Here is a 22,679-nt window from a genome sequence, read left to right on the forward strand (position 1 = left end):
CAAAAAATATTCTTCTGGCTCGCTTCAAAAAAAGGAAAAAAAAAAAAAAGCAGTTAAGTGTGCAAACAGGCTTGGACCAACCTTGAGACACTCATATATGCTTCAAGGTTGTAAGCTGAACATATAGGAAAATTCAGAACAGAGCTTACTCCCAGCAGATGAGCTCTGTTAGTTTGTAGAACAAGTATAAATATAGATTGCAAAATTATATATTTGGATCACTCTGTATGATTGTATCACAGTATAAAATTAGTATTCCTTGTAGTCAGTGCCATAGATCCAGGTTCAAGCAGCACTAACCTTTCTTTTCACTTCTTTCCATAAACTGCTAGGTGGTAGCGGCTAAATAATTTCACATGGTTATCCATCAGTTTTCTATGTCTAAGACAAAAGTAGTGATATATTTTGGCTTTAGGAAATGCTTCAAGATCTGCTAAATATAACAATCCCATTCAGGAACTAGGCAATGATTTTTTATGACTGCTGAAGTCAGAGATGCGTAGCGTTGATCTTAATTGGGTCACAAGGCGACAGGAACTGAATACGTTTTTTCTCTAGAAATAAAACTTTCTCAACCAGAATTTATGACAAAACAAAAATATGCATAATTCCTTTTTGGACATATGCTTGTCAGTGTGTACTGTCCCCGTGTAGCTTATTCTGCTTTTAAGAATGAGATTTACTGTCATATAATTGATATTGTCGAGAGGCAGGAGACCTTTTCTCCATTAACACTAGTGACAGGACCCGCGGGAACGGGGTTAAGCTGAGGCAGGGGAAATTTAGGCTGGACGTCAGGAGGGGGTTCTTCACAGAGAGGGTGGTTGCACACTGGAACAGGCTCCCCAGGGAAGTGGTCACTGCACCGAGCCTGTCTGAATTTAAGAAGAGATTGGACTGTGCACTTAGGCACATGGTCTGAACTTTTGGTTAGACCTGTGCGGTGTCAAGAGTTGGACTTGATGATCCTTAAGGGTCCCTTCCAACTCAGGATATTCTATGATTCTATGATATGCTTATTACATTCACAATAACACACGCATATGCAGTGGAATTAAATCTATAGGATAGTGTGGTCCTTCAGGACTGCTCTGCTTGGCTTAACACGTAGATTTATTTTTTTTTCCAAAAGATTTTAGAGCAATTTTCCAAGTCTCTCAACAATTCTGAATTAAGTATTCTTGAATCAATTTCATAGATGAACCACAATAATCCATACCATAAGTTCAATATCATCTTCCAAGACTGTATTAGTTAAGAAACTTCCTGCCTTTTTGTGCTAAATTACATGACGACTTGCAAAGCTAGTTTATGCTACTTTAAAATCATGTCAATTATATTATATTCTCTTCTGACTAAAAATGTTTTGTTAATTTCATGTTTTGTTCTCAGAATTCATTTTAAAATAACTTTTTAGTTCCATTGTAATAGGCAAGCTGAAAGAAACTGTGAGACTGCAGAATGTAGCTAAGGAGACTCAGTTACTCCTGCTTTTTCCTCTGCCTGGACTCACTGAGTGTTTCTGTTCGGAAAGCTTTTATTTATTTCCTTTAACGAATCATCTTGATATTCTGCTACGTAGGTCCTTCCTAGGAAAGTAGCAGCATGATTTTAACTTAATTGTTAAAGAACTGGCAAAGAACAACAGGTTGAACAGTTACAAATCGGTTTAAGAAATAAATCAGAGTTCCTGATCCTCAGAATAAACTTGGGAATGATGCGTAGCTGAGCTGAAATGCACTGTGTCGTTTAATTTTGGTGGAAAAATAGGACCAAATAGGTGAGAACTTGAAGCAAAATCAAAATAAGTGAATATTCTATGAATCTCTGCAGTTTTTGTAGAACGTACGCTATTCTGCCTACTAGAAATCAAGGAATACAAAGGCAGACAAAATACACTGCAATGGAAAATCGTGTTGGTGTGATGATACCAGAATACAAGGTGCTTTCCTGAGTTATTATTTTGGGTAAATTCATTAGAAACACTCACCTGGGATGTCACAAATGGAGAAGTAGGCAAAATAAATAACTTTCTATTTCTCAAGTATTTTTATACCATCTCGGGTGCTACACAGTTTTGGTAAGTGCTGGGTTTTGCCCTTTACAGTGTAATTTATACCTGTTTGGTGACAATTACTCTTTCAAAGTCCAGGATCATCTGAAGTTACCGTAAGAATCATGCAGTATATTTACTCAGACAAGAATATGTAAATTTTGATTACAAAAATGCAATAACAATGCTATTCGTATGCAAAAATGAATTGGATTCTAAGCAATTACAAAAATACTGACAAAACATTCAATAAAACATGAATGTAATATGTTTCTAAGCAGTATACAAGGCAATTTCACTTGCAAATAAAACTTGTACTCATTAATACTTTCGGGACCAAGTTACATCCTTGCTCTTCTTGTTTATCAAGAACACCTTCTCTCAGGACTATGTAATATCCGTTCTTCTATCTTTCTGCTTTTGAACAAGATTTCCTACTCCTGCAGTCTAAGACAAGCAACAGTTGTCTTTTTAACTGTTATATTGATCAAGATCCAGCATGGATTCCTCCAAAAACATTGTTCTATACATAACAGCATCACTGAATGAGAAATTTAACTGTTTCTAAACAGTTTCCACAGCTTTCAAAGGCCATCCCATGGCATGGTTACTTGTCGTATGAGCTTCTGGACTCAGAAACTCAACTGCACCTTCCAGCTCTGTATTTCTAATTGCCTTAGTGGTAAAGATACAGCCATATGTTTGACAAAAGGTATAGTTGGGATGCCTGAAGCAGTTCATTAACGCAATCTGTCTCATCCACACATTCAATGAAGGTTATTACCTCTGCAGCGGAGATGTCTGAGTAGGATGCCTGTGGCCATCTGAGCCCCCAAGTTGCATGGTGTGGTGTCCTGCAAATGTAAAACAGAATTTTACAGGTCTGATGACTATGATACAGATGTGAAAAGACCAGAAAGTAAAAAACATTCTGGGATTTTCCCTCCTAGGCAGTACTCCACCCTTATTTTCTAATTGCAAAACCATCTTAGATCAGGGAAGAAAAGTGGCATTTTTTTGGTCATCAAGATTCTTAAGTCTATTTCACAGGTATTTTAAACACTCTTAGTAACCTTTGTTTTTATCAGTGATGGCAGACACACATATGTAAGAGGGAAAGCAGATCCTGGGGGCTGGAACCAAAAAGCAATTTTATATGTGTATGCAGTAACTGGCTCTCTTTAAGCAGATGTCCTATAAATCAGGAATTGATAAAAAATATAAATTTGTGTGGCATAATCGTTTCCTGTTTGGAAAAGTTTCATAGTATATATACAGTATTTACTGAGGTGGCCATTTTAACAACCACCTCTTTTGTGTTCAGTGAATAACTTGAAACAATGATATTCCATAGCTTCACCAGTGTGCTGTGGTGCACTGTAACATGCAGGTTTTGAATGACAGAGCAGCCTGCAAAAACAGGTGTTCTAGCAGCACACCAAATACTATAGACTTGGGCTAGTTTTGTCTTCATGTTTGAAACAATTGAAGAGACACATAAACCAGTGAATCTATCTAAAGATTTATCTAATTTGGCATGCTCTATAAAAGGGTTAATACAAGACGATTGAGAAAAAGGTGCAAGAGATTTTGCAACTGAGAATTATGGAGCAACCTGTTTACGGGAGGTTTTCTTCAGATCTAAATCAAGCTTCTTGAGGAAAAAAATCTTTTTGCTTCAGTTGACCTACTCCTAGCATGCATGGAAGCCCCTGGCATGAGAATTCTCACTCTTTTGTGAAATTAACGTGAGTTACATTTCCTATTTATTTCAGGTCTATTGAGCTACCTCAAACTGTACTCTTAAAAAAAAATAATAATAATAAAAAATCGTTAATTATGTGTATTAGGTCTTCAGGTATTAGCAGCTAATTTCAGCTAAAATTTTAGTTACCAACTTTTTTTAAAAAAATCTAAAATGGTAATGTGACACAGAAACAGATAAACTCATACATGGATTAAGTCCAGTTATTTCTGGTGACTGTTGCACACTTGCGCCAAATACAGTCTAGGATGGGTTTTGTATGTATCTATACGCACATACAAAAAAAAAAGGTTAAAAATGAAAAAAAGTATTAAAAATAATGTACATACAGTAGCTTCCAGGATGGGACTATGTGAAGACACCAGAATGAAACATTCTGTGCATTGCGTTGCACGCAGTTATGTGCGATTCTTCAGGAAGATTTAAAAATGCAGCACAACTGACTTGTCCAAACAGATTTACTAAGAAAACCCCAATACAATCAAACCAGAAAAAAAACCACACCACCTCAAACAACCCTCCACCCTGTCAACAACAATTTCCAGTCTTCATAATCTCTTTTCATGCTAGTAGTATAGCTATATATCAATCAAATTTTTCACTGGAGATGAGACTTAATTAAGACACCGGATCAGAAACAGGAACTACTGCACAGTTGCGTTTTTACAAAAGAATAGGTGTGGTGAAAGAATTAGTTGTCACTCAGCAGATAATCTCTATTTGTCCTGTCCTATTTCCTTAACCAAACTCCACAGATTTTAAGAGTTGGTGTAGCACAGACCTCAAGACAGGACATTACCTTTAGCTCTCATAAATCAGAGAATGCATAGAAAATTAGAATGAAAATTAAATTAAATATTCCTGGAACAGGATAAAATTATGTATATTTTGCTTTAAAAAAAAAGTTTAGGTACTATAATTTTATTATGATATAGACAATTCATACAATGAATCTTCCAGTTCAGTAACAAAATCTCAATACCAGAGCTCTTAGAGAAATAAAATGTTATTTACTGTTTGTTATGAACTTCAGAAATCTATGTTTGTTTGTTATACATGTTTCTTCCAGATCATTCAGTGTTACCTAAAATTTCCGCAGTCAAAAACAACCCATGGACACAAAAAACTTGCACTTCCAATTTTGACTATTGGACTTAAATATTGTAGCAGCATGTACAACTGCTTTTTAGATCTCTAAAATACTTTGTATGTATCTAATAAGCTTGTTGTGTTGTTTCTTCAGTAGTTCAATTTAATCTGTATTTTGCTGATTGGAATGCAAGACAAATTTCTACCTCCATTCTCAAGCATATTTACATACATCTCCAAGTGCCTCCACAGATTTTAAGAGGGCAATTCCTGTTCATGATGAACACACATGCCTATTTCTTGGAGGGGATGGAAAAGAAATTATTTCCCTATGGCTGCCAAACAAAATAGAAGCAATTTGCGACTATAGGTAATGAATGTTTTATTCTAATTTCAGTAAATTTCCTATTTTGCTACTTGGAAATCTCAGGGCAAAGAACTAAAGCCTTAACAGAGCACATAAGTTATTTAAAAACAAACATTTGATTATTATAAAACAAAGGTTTAACCACACCAGGTTATAGCAGTTGTTTTTAACAGACAACCTGAATAATTGCTAACCCACTTTCCTACAGTTTAATTGACAAACCTATGCTTTCCCTTACTAATTACAGGTAACCAAACCTACCTTTCTCAGAAAGCATGATGGCAAGTAGCAGTTTTTTTGTTTTAAATTCTGCTAGGCTGGAACTTTGCAGAGAAAAAAAGTGGACTCTTTAACCTTTTTAAAATTAAATTCAATTTTATTAGAACATAATCTTTCCAGATAGGCTTTTAAGTATCTCTTCAAATTTTTTTTATTCCTAACTTTTTATTTTAGCTTTTTCCTGTTGTATGAACAAATAGTGGGAAAACAGATATATGTTGATAGGAAAAAAAATGATGCAATACTATGTACTTACTTTCTATTAATAAGTAATGAAGTTTTAGTGTATGAGCACTTAAGTGAAATGAATCCATATTGGTAACGTCTGTCCTGCCTGGGTTACGTGAGGTCCAGTCTGTAAAACAGAAATTATTATTTTTTTTTCCACATTCTGTTATTTTTTGATTTACTCTTTTCTACAATGCCTTCCAGAGGAGAAATGGATGCTTATCCTGGAAGTAGAATATGAAAATAAGTCCCTGGAAACTTTGGCCCTGGAAGTTCTCTTGAAAGTGATACCACAAAAAATAATTATGAAGGTGCAAACCTACAGAGCTGCCATAATCTTTAAGTCCCTGACAGAAATATGGCGATACAAAAGGGATTTAGTACTTGCTAGCAGCTTTTTAAGGCCTCAACCCCCCACCTCCGCCATTATTTGTGCGTAAAGCCCCACAATTCTTATGTTTAATATCCTCACACGCCAGTGAAAAAGGTTTCTCTGCTCTCCCTCCACGCTCTTTTTAACCGTTTAGCGCCACTTTCGGGGCTTTTTTTTTTTTTTTTTCCTTCTTCTTCTTCTTCTTGTTTACGCCGGGCTTTTCACCGCCGAGCTGGCGTCGGGCCTGGGCGCCCCGTGAGGGCGGGAAGCGAAACCCGGGCAGCCCGCGCCCTTTGTCCGCGCTGAGGCAGCGCCCGAGGACGGGGCGGGGGAAAGCGACTCCTCCAGCGCCCTTCTCGACAGCAAACCCCCTTTTTTTTGCAGCCTCCACACGCTTCAGAGGGGCTAAGGGAGCAGAGCGCTGCCTTAGGGGAACGAAGGAAGCCTCGGGCGCCGCCGGGTTGGGGAGCGGGGCGGCGCCGTGCCGGGGGCTGGCTGTGAGGAGGAGCCGAGCCGAGCCGGGGTTTCCCGGCCGAGCAGCACGGGCGGGGCGGCTGGGGGGGGAGGTTAACCGCGCCCAGGCTGCTCGCTTCCCGATGGCTGCGGGGAGCTAAGCGGGGACCGAGCGTGCGAGGAGGAGCCGAGAGCCAGCGACACCCCTTTGCCCCCCCCCCCCCCACTGCTCTCCGCTTCCGACTCTACGGCCCGAGCTGCTCGCTGCCTCGGCGGGATCGGCCAGACCCAGCGCGGACGGCTGCCTGCCTCCTCACCATCCTCCTCCTCCTCCTCCCTTCCCCTCCCTAGGCCGGCGGGGACGCGGGCAGGAGCCGCGGGCGGCCGAAGCGGCCCCGTTAATGAGCAGGTAACCGGCCGCGGGGCGGGTTGGGGCGGGTCGGACCCCAATAAAGCCTTGCCGGCTTTCTCTAGCCCCCTTCGCCCCCACACAGGGCTCACCGAGCCCTTCGTCCCCGCCGCAGCCCCACCCTGAGGCCATCTTCCCGCCGCCCCCCCCTTTCCTTCAGCTCTCCCCCTCCATCCCCGGTTCCTTCTTCCTCTGCGTGGCTGCGCCCTTCCACCCCGCTCCCCTCCCCCGTTCTTCCCCATCGCTGCCGCACTTCTCTTTTCCCTCCTTCCTCCCCTTCCTCTGCTTCTCTCAGCCTGCCCTGGTGCCCCCATTTTTCGCCCTCCCCCCCAAAAAAAAAAAAAAAAAAAAAAAAATTCAGCCCCCCTTCTCGCCTCAGCGGGCGGGAAGGGTGGCTCATGGCGGGGCCGCCTCAGCATGGCGGGGGCGCCGAGCTCCCCTTCCCCACCTCGCCCCTGCTCCTGCCTCCCCTAAAAAAGAAGTGTGGTTGTGGCTGGAGGAGGAGGAGAGAAAAAGGTGGGGGTGGGACCCTTTCTCTCTTGGAGGCTTTAAGGCGAAAAGGGAGGGGACGCTGGGTTTTGCGGGGATCCATTTTTAATTGGAATTACGCCGCGGTGGTCTGCGTTAAGGGGGGGGGGGTGTGGAGTGTTTTGTTAAAATACAAAAGGTGGGTTTCCAGAGAAATCAAGCCGATAGAAGGAATGCTTGGAGAAAACACTCGAGAGAAAGCTATGGTGGGGCTGCTGTAATGGTGGAAAGCTGACTGAGAGGAGAGAGGGGCGAGACCGACAGGGTAAGGCTGCCTTCAGCACCCCCTGCCCGGCGGGGGGCCCGGGGGTGTTTTCTTCTCCTTGAGATCACAGATGAAGATGCATTTTGCTTCACATTTATCGTTCGCCCATCTGTTAGGGTGCTGCATATTTTTGTGCGCCTGTAGCAGCGGTAATGGAGGGTGTACAATAGGAAAAAGGAGTTTCCTCCTTGGAAATGTTAAAAATAATATTTTGGTTCCCGTTTAACTACCAAAAAGGCTTCAGTATTAATTTAAATGTATATATATTATATATTTTACCCGCTGAACGGATACCTAAGAGGTAGGATTTTTAATTCCTACACCTTTGTATGAAATGAAAAGATAGAAAATCTTGCATGTAAAAGAGATATTTTATTTAAAAAAAAAAAACTAGTCCAGAAGAAAATCAGAATGATATAGAAGTTATTCTAAGATGTCAATTTATCATTCCTGAAGCTGAGGTGAAATTTTAACGAATGTGATACTTCATTATTCCCTAACAAAGTCATAGGTGGGACTCATTTGAAATTAGGCATCCTTTTTAGGATGCCGAGTGCCACGTTATTATGTATTGTCCCCACAGTAGAAAATGGGAGGAAAGGACTGTGAATACAAGGTTTTAGTGGTTATTGAAACAGCTTTTGAGAATTGTTGGCTGAAGTTGGAGGGGGTGATTGAAAATCAGAGAATTAAACGTTTCACTGCTGTAAAATATCTGTCCCTAATCATGAAAGTTATCCCATATTTTAAGCTGATCTGCTCAGCACAAGGATGTGAATAGAGACAAAATGCTGTCGGTGCGTGTGAAATGCATGCAAAAAAACAGGGAGATTATGTTAAGCTCTAAATTTATTCTACATATAAAGTATCAGATTTTTTTTCCCCTTGTGTGCTTTAGGAGAGGAGAAAGAGAAGGGCTGATAATCGTGTAGTTGTTTTGGTGGCTGCAGATTAGCCAGGGTGTGTGTTTGATTTTCTTTTTGCTGTGAATGAATGGATCTCTCTGTGCCTGGGCCCAATAGCTGCAACAAGATGGCGTTTGCAGCAAGGCAGCTCTCATTTTTCAACTCCTCCTCACCACAGCTTTGCCAAACTAGATCTTATTTCGTAATTGTATTTAGATTTACTTTCTCGTTTGGTTTGCTTGCTTCTTTTTTTTGGGTTGGGGTAGGAGGAGCGTTGGAGAGATTATTGAGAGAGGTCGGTGGGTTTTTCTTCATTTTTGTGAGCTCCTCCAGATAGGAACTGGTGGGAGGAGTAACTACTTGTATTGAAATGTTCACATCGGCTGTCACTGGATAAAGGGGTGACATGATTTTTTTTTATACCTCACAGTGACGGCTTAGTACCAACAAAATGCTCTTTGTTTTTCTGAAGCCTGCTGCTGAAAAACGGCATTTTAAACCTGGAAGGCAGGTATTGGGAGGCTCTGCGAGGACTGTACACGGCTGCAGGCTCTCTGCTAGTCAGGTAGTAGGCCCCGTGCAGGCAGGTGCCTTCCTGGGGCACAGAGGAGTCACCTGGCTGCTGCCCAGTGCTCGCCACGTCTGGCAGCTCTTTAAGCTGCTTCTGACCTGAAATTATTGTCATGCTTCATGTAATTGTTCTTATGGGGAAGAGCGAGGAAGGGTTTGGGGATATTAAAAAGGTTCTGCCTCTGCGAGGTATTGTATTTTAAAGTAACAATGGAAAATTCTAAAACAATTTATATATATTTTTATATATATTTTTAAATGGACTTTCCCTTGGTAACTTTTATGATCTTTCACTATAGTGCCAAGCTTCTTAACTTTGGTAGCCTAAATAAAATAGCTTGGTCAATATTTGGTATACTGGACTTTGGCTTAAAATAATATAGTACCCAGTAGGAACAATGAAGAAATGGTTGTTATGTCTCCTCTATTCAAATGACCTCGAAACCCTTGGTAATATCAAGCTTTTTAGTAGTGTTTATGCATGACTTTATGTATAATCAGGTGTTTGTTACTTTACTGTAATAGCCTAGCTATAGTGCGTAAAGAAGGAAGGAGGCCCAATTTGCAGTTGAAAGTTGTGTGTGTTTTTTTTTAATTTTCATTGGGGGTGGGGGAAATCTGAGATTAGCCAAATGTGTTTTGGTCTATACAGATCCTGTCAAGGATATAGATTTGATCCTGTCAAGATCAAATTATTAAACAAGAATACTTGTCCAATAAATGGTTAGTTCAATCTAGTAGCGCTATTAATGTTCTGTTAAACTTGAAATGAACTGTACATTAAAAAAAAAAAAAAAAAATGGTACTATATATTTGGCCTTTCAGTATAGGATCAGAAAGGAGTAGGATGAAGTGGGATCCTGTAGTGAGTAGGAGAAATTACATTTATCCTTGTTTAGTCCTTGTAGCTGTTAGGTCATTTAAATCTTTGTCAAAATGTAAAATTAGAATTCCACAATAAATCCTAGCAAGAGCAGTTTTTGGATTTTCCCTAATTCATGGAAATCTGAAAACGTGTTTAGACATAGAATTTCTGTGTGTAAGTAATCAATAAAATGAGTGTAATTAGGTAGTATGTAGAACTTTGTGTAGCTTTGTTCTTAATATCATTCAAGAACGAATTTTCCACAGCTATTAAAACTTGAAACCAGAGCAATTAACACTAATCTACTTAGAATGAGAAAATTTTCCAATTAATGCAATTACTTTTGGGATCCTTTAATTATAGCAGAAATATATATCTGTTGTATTTTTTAGGGTGCCTTTTCTTGAAATTAAACCAGATGACGTTGGCTGCTGTATGTAATAACTTCCTGGTGCTTTTGAGCCTTTGGTTTGGTCATGTGGGAAACAATTCTGCTTCTTCTTAGGAGTTGTGATTTCTCAATCACAGTGCAAAATGAGCTACCAGTTCATGTGGAAGTAGCGTTGTTGCTCTTGCAGATGCTTAGTAGGCCTTTTGCTGTAGTTAGGAATATTAAGAAAGCTTTGAATTTACTTAGTTTTGTAGTCACCATGATAGGAGATTGGAGTTCCTTGCTTTCTGTGCAAGCGGCAGTAGATTTGTCTTCTGTATGTCAGGCCTGGCTCATGTTTAGTATCTGAATTGGATTAAATTCTTACTGTCCGTGGATTTTGGCTCTCAGCATTAGTGGATTGGTAATTGATATTCTCAATTTTAATATCCAGTTTTAGCCATATGGCATACCGTATTGTTTCAAGAATTCCACTTAGCGCTAGTTTGCTGCTGGGAAGTCGAAATGAGAAATCACGCGTTCATGTGGTTGAAATACGCTTAGGTGAATCTTCTTTGGAGCCTCTAATGCCTATGTTCATGCCAGCATTCAGGGTATTTATTTTATAGTATTTTACTGCTGATGTTGGAAAAAAACTATAACCTTGACAGTAACTACCTTGTGTTGGTGAAATGTTAAACATTTGATTGAAGATAAAATGGACTATTTTTTAAGGGAGTCTCTCGAATGATCAAAATGAAAAGAATACATACTACATTCAAAATGTTTTTTTTCTCCCCACTGATAATGTTGGAACTTGTATTAGCCAAGGTCGAGATAAAAAACAAAAATACCCCCCAAGCCTCTAAGTTTCTATTTAACATGGAATCTCAATTTATTATTTCTTCACAGGGTGTCTAGTATGCTAGGGATTTGTGTGTGTGGATTTGTTTTTCACCAAACAGAAATGTATGCAGAATCCATAGGTACTTGAGCCAACTGGTAGTTCAGCAGAATGTTAAGAGGTTTTTAAGAGCATTGAGCTGGCTACTAACAGTACCTTTGCTTTAGATGCCAGAATAATCAATGTAAATTACTGTGGAAAGCTTCCTAGTACAAGAATGTTGATGCTCCAGAATAGGTTTTCTAGCAGAATATTGTGTTTTTATTAAGCAGTAGAAGACTTAAGTAGCAAGGATATGGTTTGGCCTTTGAATAAAATTACACATTCAAGTTTGGTGGGGAGGTTGACATACAGATATTTTATTGGTCTGCTTTTAACAGCTGTCCTTTTAAAATGTGTTCTTCACAATTAATATCTTGTAAAACAATGTGTATTAAATGTTTGTGTTAGTAGATTTGCTAGCGGCATAGCATGTTATGATAAGTCAGTCTCTGCTTATCTGTGAGACTGCAGCTGGAACCCTGAGTGTACTAGGTGGAGGGGGAAATGTTTTCCCTTCCCTGTGTATTCGTGGGTGCCCAGGGCTAGTTCGTCTTGAACCCAGCTAGAGAGAAATGACACAACAGCATCCATGCCTGCTGTCTGGGAGCAGCTGAGACCTCGTGTGGCTACAGATGTCTTACAGCATCCCCAGTAACACTGAGCATAATTGGATGTCTACAAGACAGCTTGTAAGTGTAAGCCAAAATATATTTTGGGGACATCACGGGGGGCTTGGAAATAGCTCTAAATTCTGCCCAGCGTTTTTATTGCTGACCTGAACGCTCAGTTGTTTAGGTTTTATAAATTTTCAAGTTGCAGGAAAAAAGGATACCACAAAAAATGTTCCACATTGCTCTGGTTTCTGAAATTACAGTTCATTGGTGGGGGAAATCAGTGACACAGAGCACAGGAGTAAGTGTGGGCTTGGGAAAGCAGTTAGGAAGCAAATGCTTCAGTTATTTAGATCTTGCCAGATTAAAGTCCTGTTGAAAACCAGTACAAGTAACTGTAGCAGGTTTACAGTAGCGGTGCTTCACATGTTGCAGGTGTCATTGGAAGACCTGGTTTTGGATTAATGAATAGGTTAGCCTTGTCAGCTGATCCGTGGTAATTATCTGTGTCTGCACTCTTAAGGTAAATACAAGGTTATTAAAGTAAGTATAGCCCTTATTTTATGGAGGTCCAAATTAATCCCAATATCTCCAACTCAGCGTAGACCTAAAGCATGCATGTAGGTGACTCTTGCAGGGCAGCTGGCATCGGGAACTTGCTTATGAGCCTGGGTCTGTTTGGTTTGTGGGCAGACAGAATCCATGTAGGATTGCTGGGATTTCTTACTGACTTGAAAATTCAGGTAATCTTATTCTAAAAATATTTTTCTAAATATTTTTAGCTTAAGAATTGTTGAAACAAAATGTTTTTGCCTATTGTCACAGGATTAAGAAGAGAAGAACTACAGTTATTTTTGATTTGGTGGCATTGAAGAGCTAAAACTTGATTTGTCTGCCGAGTCAGTTTTGGAATCCTAATGTATAAATGAAAACAAGTCTGAAGAATTAAAGAAGGTGATCTGAGGGAGCTTAAAGGAGGTGATGGGTAAGGTGGCTTTGTAACCAATGGTGGTAAAGACAGGCTAAATCTTCGAATTATTTTCATAGGTAGTAATTAGAACTTGAATACAAAAAAATGAGGAATCAAAGGGAAAGAATTATTAAAAATCTATTTGCTGTTACAATAAGAAATGCTGTTTGTTGCTATAAGTGGTTAGTGTGAAATTGCTTCATTAAAAATGTTTTTGATTAATTAATATTTCAGCCTACCAAATCAGCACAATTTCTAAAGGTTCTTTGTAGAAAAGAAATACCCTTCATAAATTACAAGGATTAATTGAATTTTAGATAGCTAAATACATTTTTTTTTCTTACATGTTCCTACAGTGGTCTGAGAAACAGGAAGGCTTGCTTCAAACTTCTCACCAGTTATGTTTATCATGATGAGAATATCATTGAGCTGTCTTGAAGACTGCAGTAATGCCTGCCAGCTCTCGCAAAAAAAGAAAATATTAATTATCCATAATTAGATGGATTAGATAATTTTTGTAGCTTTATGTAATGCAGAACTATATTAAAAACTATGTGAAGATTTTTGTCACTATTTACAGATTTTTTTTACCCTTGCAAAGGGAAAAAAGAAAAAAACACTTGGGTCTGGGAACTCCAGCATACAGTCTTTCAGACTAGTTGTGAATATTTTACCAATTCAGGTCTCAGTGATGATTTTGCTCATCCTTACTCCAAAACCAAACTGTAGCGACTGTAGAAAACAAAATAAGATGTTCTGCAAGGCTCTCTATATGACTTTCAGAAAGGCAAATGCCCACAACATTGACATTGCTGACAGGAAAGCAATGCCTTGCTTCTGTGGCTTGCTTTTTCTTTTGTTGCATTAGGCTTAATTAAACAGCTGGTACTGTTTATTGTCTTTGTACAGAAAGAACAAGAATTTCTCCTTAAATGATTTCAGGTGAGCTGCTAACTATGCATTTTTATTGTAATCATCCTTTTCTGTCCTTTTTGGCTTATCTTGGGCAAGCTGTAAGGAACCATCTTAGAAGTCTGTTCATTACCACGTGCTTTGCGTTCACCCTGATGTTTTAGGAAATCAGTCAATAAGTGGAGGTTATCTAGAATTATTTGCAAGACCCTGATGTTATGTGATGAGCCGGATGGGTTTTGTTTTATTTTTGTGACATGTTGAAACAGATTTCCAGTTCTATCCTGAGAGAAGAATTTATAATTGTTCACTTCAAAATTGCAGTTTAACTTTAGAGGAAGCTGAAATATAAGCACCTAGTACTAACAGTGTGCGCTTTACCTTAAGGACTTTCTCATTCTTACTGGAACATGTGTGGTAACACAGTATGGCTTACTAGACTTCCTTTGCTGAGGGTTACTGAACAGGCTGTTAAGCCTACAAATGTTTTTGGAGAGATGTAGTCTGCTTGTATCTGTCCAGGTGTCAGGCATTGCAAACTACTACCTGAGGCGCTGAAATCCTTTTGTAATGGGTGGGGGAGATTTGGCTTTCCTTGGAAATTGGAGGAATTGAACTGCCCTGCTACCTTCTGTTTTAAAATCAGAATACTCTGTATTTAGTCCACCCTTTTGGGCAATTTCATTTAACAGTGTTTTACAGAAACGAGCAAGGGATGGATGGCAGGTCGGAGCTCCAAGATTGAAAAAGGACAGAAGATATCCACGTGCATTTTTTGTTAATTCTGCTACCTTAAAAGTTGATGCATAGTTATCTTCAGTAGCGAAATACCAATATTTTCTAGTAAGATCTTTTGGTTAAAACTAGTGCGGTGAGTCTCTTTCTGCCATAAATGTAATTAGTTCTGTTCCACTTAAGTTTAATTGCTGAGCTGATATGTCTTGGTTAATGCCAAATGATTTGAGGTATATGTTAGATAGCAAACATAGTAACGCTTTAATCTGAAAAATAAAGAAATAAGTAAACTTAACTTCCAGTGCATAAAACATCATGACTTACAGCTGCATAATATGAAACTTAGCGTTATGTCTTCAGTAAATACACACGTGGTCTGTTGAGTACCATTAGTTGGTGTGCTTCAAGGTGCTGAGAAGAAAGGTGATTATTATCCTATGGGATTTCTCCTGTTTTGTTCCCAGCGTTGTTTTCTCCAGCTAGCCTAACAAATGTGTTTGGGGGGCGGTGGCAATTTTTTCTGTTTGTCTAGAAAAACAAAGTAGATGTGATAGTCTGCTGAAACCTTTGGTACTCAAAATAAGATCGTGCTGTACTAATTAAAGAACTCTCTTTGTTGGAGCATATGTTTGATATTCCTGTTGCATGTTCTTTGTGAAGTGGTAAAATGCCGAAGATTTCAGCAGATATGCTGCTGTCTAGCAAAGGTGTTGTCTGTACGAAGATCAAGAACAGTTCGCTTGGTGCTTAAAGTAATTTAATTGTGCTTTGGGTTATGAAGTCCTAGATTTTGCTACAAGTTGCCAGATCCTATCTGGCCAGTGATTTGTAGATCTGTTGAGCCTGAAAACCTGTAGTTAGAATTGCTCTTCTTGCTTCTCAAAACCCAGTAATAACTAGTCTGATTTTGTGGGTGAATGGTGCATAAATACATCATTTTAAGTTATACATTCCATGAACTAATTTTTAAATAGTACATGTTGAAGCCATAGTCTTTGTGAATTTAAAAAAGTTAGAAATGATATTTAAAAAAAAATCCTCAACTGTAACAGTCATTGACTTCTGCTGTGATTGTCTAGAGTAAAGAAAAATTGTCTTCTAGGTATTTGAAATCAAATGGCTGAAATGCCTGTTTCCTCCTAAAATGGGTACTTCAAGGTTGCTCTGCAGTCTTGGTGAATTTCTTTGTCTTTCTGTGTAGGTTTGACAGTTAACAGATGAACTTCTTGCACGAAGCACAGGTTGGCCTTTCACTACCGCACATAAATGCGAATGGTATAGAAAAGCAAGGTGCCATTGGCCAATGGCTTTGTCATGAGCTCTCTCACTTAGTAGGACAAGAAATGTTTTGTTATTGAAATGGGATTTCTTTGTAGATGGTTCTGATATGAGAGAAGCTTTTTTCCCATGAAAGCTTGGTGTTTGAAAGAACTGTACAGGAATACAGAGCAAGGATATAAAATAGTACCAGCAATGCTGTACTAAGATCAAGCGATGTTTATAAAACCTGTGAATTTCATCCTGTGCCGTGCACAGGCATGCTCCTTGCTAGATGAGTGTGTGTGGGGGGAATAATGGCACATCTCTGCTTTCAGAGTATAAGCAGGGTAGCAAAACTAACTCACTATTAAGGTATTTTGCTTAAGAAATACATCACCTTTATTGGTATTTATCTATCGCATTAATACTTTTGGCTTCTGTTTGTGCAGCTGTTAAGTAGTTTCCTACATATACAGGTTCTTACCCTAGAAGAATTGGTGGTGGCTTTTAAAACTACCTGCAGTTGATTGCCCTTGTTGCAGACCTTACTGTAGAACTTAATATGCAATGTTACGCAGTTAAAAGACTGTGTGATGCTTCAGGTGAAATAATGTAGAACAGGAACACTTAAAAACCTTTGGCTTTGGAAATTATACTTTTTGTTCACTGCTCTGGGAATTGAGCATAATGCATTAAGCTGTATCAGCAGTGACTACCTGTTTTCTGGATATGCACTACGGAGAATTCATTCACTTGGTTCTGATTTCTCAGTCTAATTTATCCTGTAATAGTTTTGTTGTTGTTACTTTTCCTTATCCTTGCAGTTGAGTTAAACTCCAAAGGGCTCGCTCTGGGGAAGCCAGTTATTGCTGCCCTCTGTTGCAGATGGTGACACAGACATCTGCTGTTCATCTGCCTCACTTCACGATCTAGGCTGTTAAAGAAACCCGGATGGCAAATAGTTCTTGGCCGTGCACCGTGCTGTAAAACTGATAGTTCAGCTTCTAGTTAATGAGCAGCCCAGCTCTTGCAGAAGATGACGGAACTTAGAAGCAAACAGGGGGAAGCTGGAGCTGAGTACAACTGCAATCATGTTGTTCACAACTCAGTCGTTAATATTCTGTGTGAGGCTACAAACATCCCTGCTTCTATTTGTAAAGGACCGTGATGATTGGTGCATTGTCTGCTACAGTTGGTGTGTTTTCTTTTTTAAAAACAAGCTCAAAAACACCTTTTCCCTCACCTTCCTCCCCACAAAAAAACAAACAAACAAAAAACCACACAGTTCTGCACAACAGTAGTGTTCAGTGACTCCAAATAAGCATGAAACAGCCATTATGTAAAGTGTGTGTGCAGAGGATCAGGAAATAGGTGCAAAAACGTGAAGGGTACAGGTCTTTGTTAAACAGGCTTTACTTTCCTCACCTGGCACGTATTTTTGTCTTCTGATATGTCCGGTTTTCTTTGTCTTAGTTAATTCCCACCCTGGCCTGTAATCCCAGCAGTGCTTTACCTATTAATTTTTTTATTACTGTGTTTTCCTTTTTATTTTGATCACTTACCCTGATTCATTCTATCTAGAGGAATACGACTGCAACCTAACCTGATGCCAGTTTTAAGAGGGTTAATGCAGTACTGTGGAACAAGGAATGTCCAAGGGTGAAAGCAAGTATTTCCTGTTGTACCTTTGTGCTTTCTCTGGCGGTGCTGTCCCTGGGTTGTACTTGAAGTTTACGTTCCATATCGGCATTAAGCATTGTTGCATTGTCTGTTCCTAAAAACCCCTTTCAGTCCTACTGGCTTTAAAGTCTCCTGTGTTACCCTACTTTTCAGTCCATCAGCCTTGTTTTCCTTATTGCTGTTCTCCTGTACCTGAACTGGTTTTATATCAACGGTACACATCAAAATACAGCAATTGCTGGGAGAAATCAATGAGCTACTAGGAGGTATAAATCATTGTTATCAAAACTAATGGAACTGCTTGCGCATTGACTAAAGATGGATTATGTTGATTGCAGAGCTAGAGAACAAAGTATTACTCAATCTATTTTGGGTAAAAAGATTATGGAAGTCATGCTATATTTTAATCTCTACTTGAGTATTACCTCATGCATATAGCAGATACAAGATTTTTTTATTGGTTTTAAGTATAAATACTCTTTTATCTTCAGACTGGTGCTGGGAAGTGGTTATTTTTGTAGTATGCATAAGTTCTTTCTAATAATGCTTTGTTAATCGAGATCAGTGCAGTTCAATCATCTAAATTTTTATTTCAGTGAAATAAATGTACTTAGTAATTAGAAGCTTGGTAAGTCTCTAACATAGTTGTAAAGAAGAAATATTTTTCTTATGGTTATGATCTCTGAGGCCATGTAGTCTGGGTAGCAAAGGCACAAAGAGAGCAGACAGTTTGTTCAAATGTCCTAACTACCTTTTTTTTTTTCTTTTTTGTTGAAGCAGCATGTGATAATAGTTATGGTAGTTGTTAGTAGTTATTAAATCTTAACCAGCCTATTTAATAACTATCTACAAGATGGGGGTACCTTTTGCTTTTTTTGTATTTCTCATTAAGATCTTAATAGGGTAAAGCTTGTTTATTTTCTCAGAGTTGATCTTGATGAGAGTACAAGGAAGATTCGTGTTACTGAAGTACTTTTCCAGGACTGGACCCTAACAATTAAAACCATTTTGGGGGGGATACTCTTTGGACTGTATGATAAAACACAATTCTGATGTAATAGGTTTTAAATTAACTTTCTGCTTCTAAAAACAATTGTTTTTCATTACTGTTCTGAGGACCTCACTGTCCCATAAGACAGGTAAACTTGTGAATATCTTGACTGAAATTGGTGACTACATGCTTGGAAGAAAGGAGAGTGCTTTCAGAAGCAAAACTGACTGTCCATAAAAGTCTGCCATATATCTGTAAATGACTTGCTTAGCTCAAGGATAATAACTTGCTAATTAGATTGGATCTTGCTACTTATTTTAAATTGTTTGACTTTTAAGGATGTGAAAAGTAATATTGCTAAATGTAGCATCCTGAAAGTTGGTTGGTTACATTCTTTAAAGGGTGAAAATAGGAAGCAGCTCATTCTCCTTTGACTGAGTTGACTCTTTACTAGCTGGCATTTGTAGGATAAAATGAATGATTTGGCTTCTGTTGATTAAAATAGTTAAGCTGAAGTTCATGGAAATAAAGAATGCAACAATAGGAAGTTCTCATTTTTGGTGCTCGTACTTGTAGAGTCTTACTGATTTCATTTTATTTTCACTAGTATTCATTCTTTAGGTTGTTCTTTATTGTAAATAAGTGATCACATGGCCCGTTCCCTCCTCTAATAAAATAAATATTGTAGAGAAGATCCTAATGTACCTCCTGATGTCTCTGTAATGGTAATTCACGTGTTGTTTCACACATTTTAGTAGCGTTGAGAAGATAAATCGGAAGATCATGCCAACCTATCCCGATAGAAATGTGCTGGCAGCAGAGTTGAGAGCAATATTGTTTAGGCCTTCGGAAAATCTGTGCTCTTGTCTTACACTGTAACTGTCAGTGAATGTCAGTTTATCCACTTGATGGATTTTATTGTAATCTTAAGGATTTTTGGTAAGAGGAGATGATGTAATTGCCTACCTCTGTACCGGTTTTTGCATCTAGCCATTCATATGCCTGTTTGACATTACCTAGTTGCATGCTGTGCTCTCCTGAGCACCTGCTATGGAATTGCTGGGGGAGAATTTGAAGAAATGATCATGATAAATACGTCAGTCTTTGTGAGGATTCATTGAACGCACTTGAAGTCACAGAAAATGAATTGAAAACCTGCTGGAAAATTGATATCTCGAAAAGACTTGTGCTAGTTGTGTGTTAGGGAGATGGTGTTTGGATCCAGTAATACTTGGTTAGATATTGACCCCTTTAGAGCTGCTGCCCTGTTCGTGGCAATAATTCTGACTAGCAAGAAAATCTGTGAGTGTCAGTGGTGCTACTGTTGGTGTAGGATGGAGATGGCTGTATTGCACATGCTCTGCTGTGCTCAGGTACACTCCGGTCAGTTTACAAATGAATTGAAAATGCTCCCCAAAAACCTGGAGGTTAGTGGTGAGAGTCAAAGGAAACAATGAAAGGTGATGATTGAAGTTAGAACCAACTGTTTGGGTTCTGTAAGGCTCTGCAGATAAAAGCCTATAGTAATAAATGCGTAGTCATCTCTGTGTTGGTTAATTAACAGTAATATATTCTTCATCAGTGCTGACTTGGATTTCTTTTTCAGTGTGAAAGAGAGATGACGGGTAATACATGGCTAAAAAAAAAAAGTGCTTCCTTTTGGATAAGGAGATATTTTATTACATGGTGGTTTTCAGAAACATTTTTTTCTGATACAGCTAGAAATTTATGTGCAAACAGGTTCTAAGTTTTCTTGACTACTGTCTTTCTTAATTGTAAGGTCAGGAAAGAGGAGAGGTAAAAGTTCCCTGACCAGTTTGATGAAGTTGATGCAGTTTATTGATAGATGTGTTGCTCTTCAGAAGTAATTGCATATAGATAACTTTGAGGGGGGAAAAAATAAAACTGGAGTGTTTTGGCTTTTGGCATTCTCAATTTAAAAATGTTTGTTGAAAACTGGTACTACACATCAGTAATTTTTGTTCTTAAAACAAGTTAGGTTCCTATGGCAGCCACTTAAAATACTTTTAAATGTGAATTTCCTCCAGAACAATGCAGAAAGGATGTACTTAGAAAGCCTTTTAACTTGGATTGCTAAAGCTACAATAGTTATTGATATCAAACTACTTTAAAGATCTCGTAAGAACCCTTTTTGGAAAAGTATGTTTGCAATAGTTCTTCTATTTGTTTATGTAAATTCAGTGTTGTACCTAGAATTAAGATTTTTAATAACGTACCTAGCTTGCAGATGAATTTAGAAAGGATTAATGAAATGACCTGTTACAGGCCAGATTTTTATGCTTAAATATTGCATCAGTATGATTTTTTTAAATGTAGGTCATGGGATTAGCATCTGGAAATGTGAGTATTTTGGCAGTAGGGCTCTTGTCTTCCGTGAAGGCAGCTTGAGTTCGTTCACTGTTGGTGGCAGGAGCCAGGCCGCTGTGCTGCCGGGCTGTGTTACACTGTTTTCTGCCCATCAATGTTACGTTTTAAGAGAATGGCAAACTACCCTCAAGGCGTATTTTCAAATACTGCTTAAATATAAGGAATGATGACTCCTCGGGTCTTAGAAAATCTGGGCACGCAAGCAAAAGCTGGTGGATTATGCAAAGCAGATAGAGGTGGAGTTGGGTGATCATTTGGTAGATGTGCTGTGCTGCTGTACAGTGTGGAAATAGCCTGTGACACATGGAGTATTTTGCGTGTAGAAGTTAACTTTCTTATGAATCAGTTTGTAACACAGTCAGAGGAGACAAAGGTAACATTTTCTGAGACGATTTTAATTTGGGACTTTGAATGTAAAACTGTGGTAATGAATGTGGGCTTTGCAAGGCATTACAAGGTTTCCATACTAGTTACCAGCTGGTTTCTACCATGAATTTTCTGAAGTAAAAGCGGAATTATTTTTTGCTGAGCACTAGAAGCTATGTATGATGGTTTTTTAACAACTATTATTGTTAGATACTGTGTGTTAAAACTGCTGCCCTCACAGCTTATTTGAAGGCAGACTGATCGAAGGCCATGTTGGCTGGTCACAAACTGTTTTGTGTAGACCCCTTCTGTCTGGGTTTTCCTGTTTCATGTGCTGAAAAGCAAAGCTCCAAGATGAAGGAATGTAGCCAGAACTGCAGTGAGGCCCTAGAACCTAGAGGTTGCTCTGTTCCCTACCCAGTGATCTTCCAGTGTTACATGCTGCTTTGAGTAAAAATTTTTTTTCCTAATGCAATGTCAGTAATGGAGGAAAAGTGCACAGATCTCTCCAGGAGGAAAGTGTTTCCAGATTTCTGGAAACAGGTAAGGAAAAAAAGGAAATGTCACTTGAAATGTTAAAGTTACAGCTGGCTCTTGGAGGAGCAACATCCGTGCAGATATTGACATCCTTCCAAGCTTTTTGCTGTCTGATAAAGCTGCTTTTATGATGAAAGTTAGGACCAGTCCATCAAACTGAGGGTAGTTTTGTGCGTACAGAATAGCACTGAAACATAGCTTTACATTTCTGACTTGTAGATTCTGTTTCCTGGTGGCATAGCTGGGATTTTACATTGTTGGCAGTGATTGGGAAAGGTCATGTAATCTCTTGGGTTTTAAGATACTGTTCTGTGATAGTAATCAGCTGTGTAGTGTGTAAGAAATAATTTTAATAAAAAAGCCTCCCATTGCTAGTGTTACTGCTGTTATCTCTGTCATGTAGCTTGATACATTAGTGTGGTGGTAAGTGTCGGGTGCCTGGCACGAAGCATCCTAAAGCAGTGAACGTCTGCCCAGGTCCAGCCCTCCTTGCTGGGCGTCCCCCTTCACATGGGTGGGTGTTGCTAAGGGAGATGAATTAGATCAGCAAAGTGACTTCACTTGAAGTTTTTTTCTACCTTAATAGTAACACTGATGGTTGCTAGCAGTCTTCTATTAGTTTAGATTTGTTTTTTTCCTCTAATGGAATTGTCGCTGGCTGAGTACCTTGGCTCACCCAACCTTATGTGCCAGTCTTGTAGGAAGATGGTTTATGTAATAATTTAAGATGGAAGTGGCATGATGGTTGTGGAAACTCGATTTTT

General features: G+C 39.0%; 1 protein-coding gene and 1 long non-coding RNA gene across 13 annotated transcripts in view; one reads left to right on the plus strand and one right to left on the minus strand.

Moving 5' to 3' along the window:
- Positions 1 to 6,432, minus strand: part of LOC311422066 — a 27,680-nt gene extending 21,248 nt beyond the window's left edge. For 2 of the 3 annotated variants that reach the window (XR_014685173.1, XR_014685174.1), the window contains exons 1-3: positions 6,254 to 6,376; positions 5,810 to 5,908; positions 2,838 to 2,907 (exon numbers count right to left, since the gene is read on the minus strand). This is a non-coding gene — a long non-coding RNA (uncharacterized lncRNA). Of the gene's footprint in view, positions 1 to 2,837; positions 2,908 to 5,809; positions 5,909 to 6,253 lie in introns of all 3 variants that reach the window. The other variant, XR_014685175.1, reaches the window with a different exon arrangement.
- GNB1 (G protein subunit beta 1) overlaps positions 1 to 22,679 on the plus strand; it is a 64,869-nt gene that overhangs the window by 13,530 nt on the left and 28,660 nt on the right. For 3 of the 10 annotated variants that reach the window (XM_084494732.1, XM_084494734.1, XM_084494741.1), the window contains exon 1: positions 6,292 to 7,016. The gene's annotated coding sequence lies outside the window, so the exon portion shown is untranslated. Of the gene's footprint in view, positions 1 to 6,291; positions 7,017 to 7,611; positions 7,810 to 12,901; positions 13,062 to 13,955; positions 13,989 to 22,679 lie in introns of those variants that run through there. The other 7 variants (XM_084494737.1, XM_084494738.1, XM_084494736.1 and 4 more) reach the window with 7 other exon arrangements.

Source organism: Aythya ferina (assembly GCF_964211825.1).
Source record: "Aythya ferina genome assembly, chromosome: 21".
NCBI lineage: Eukaryota > Metazoa > Chordata > Aves > Anseriformes > Anatidae > Aythya > Aythya ferina.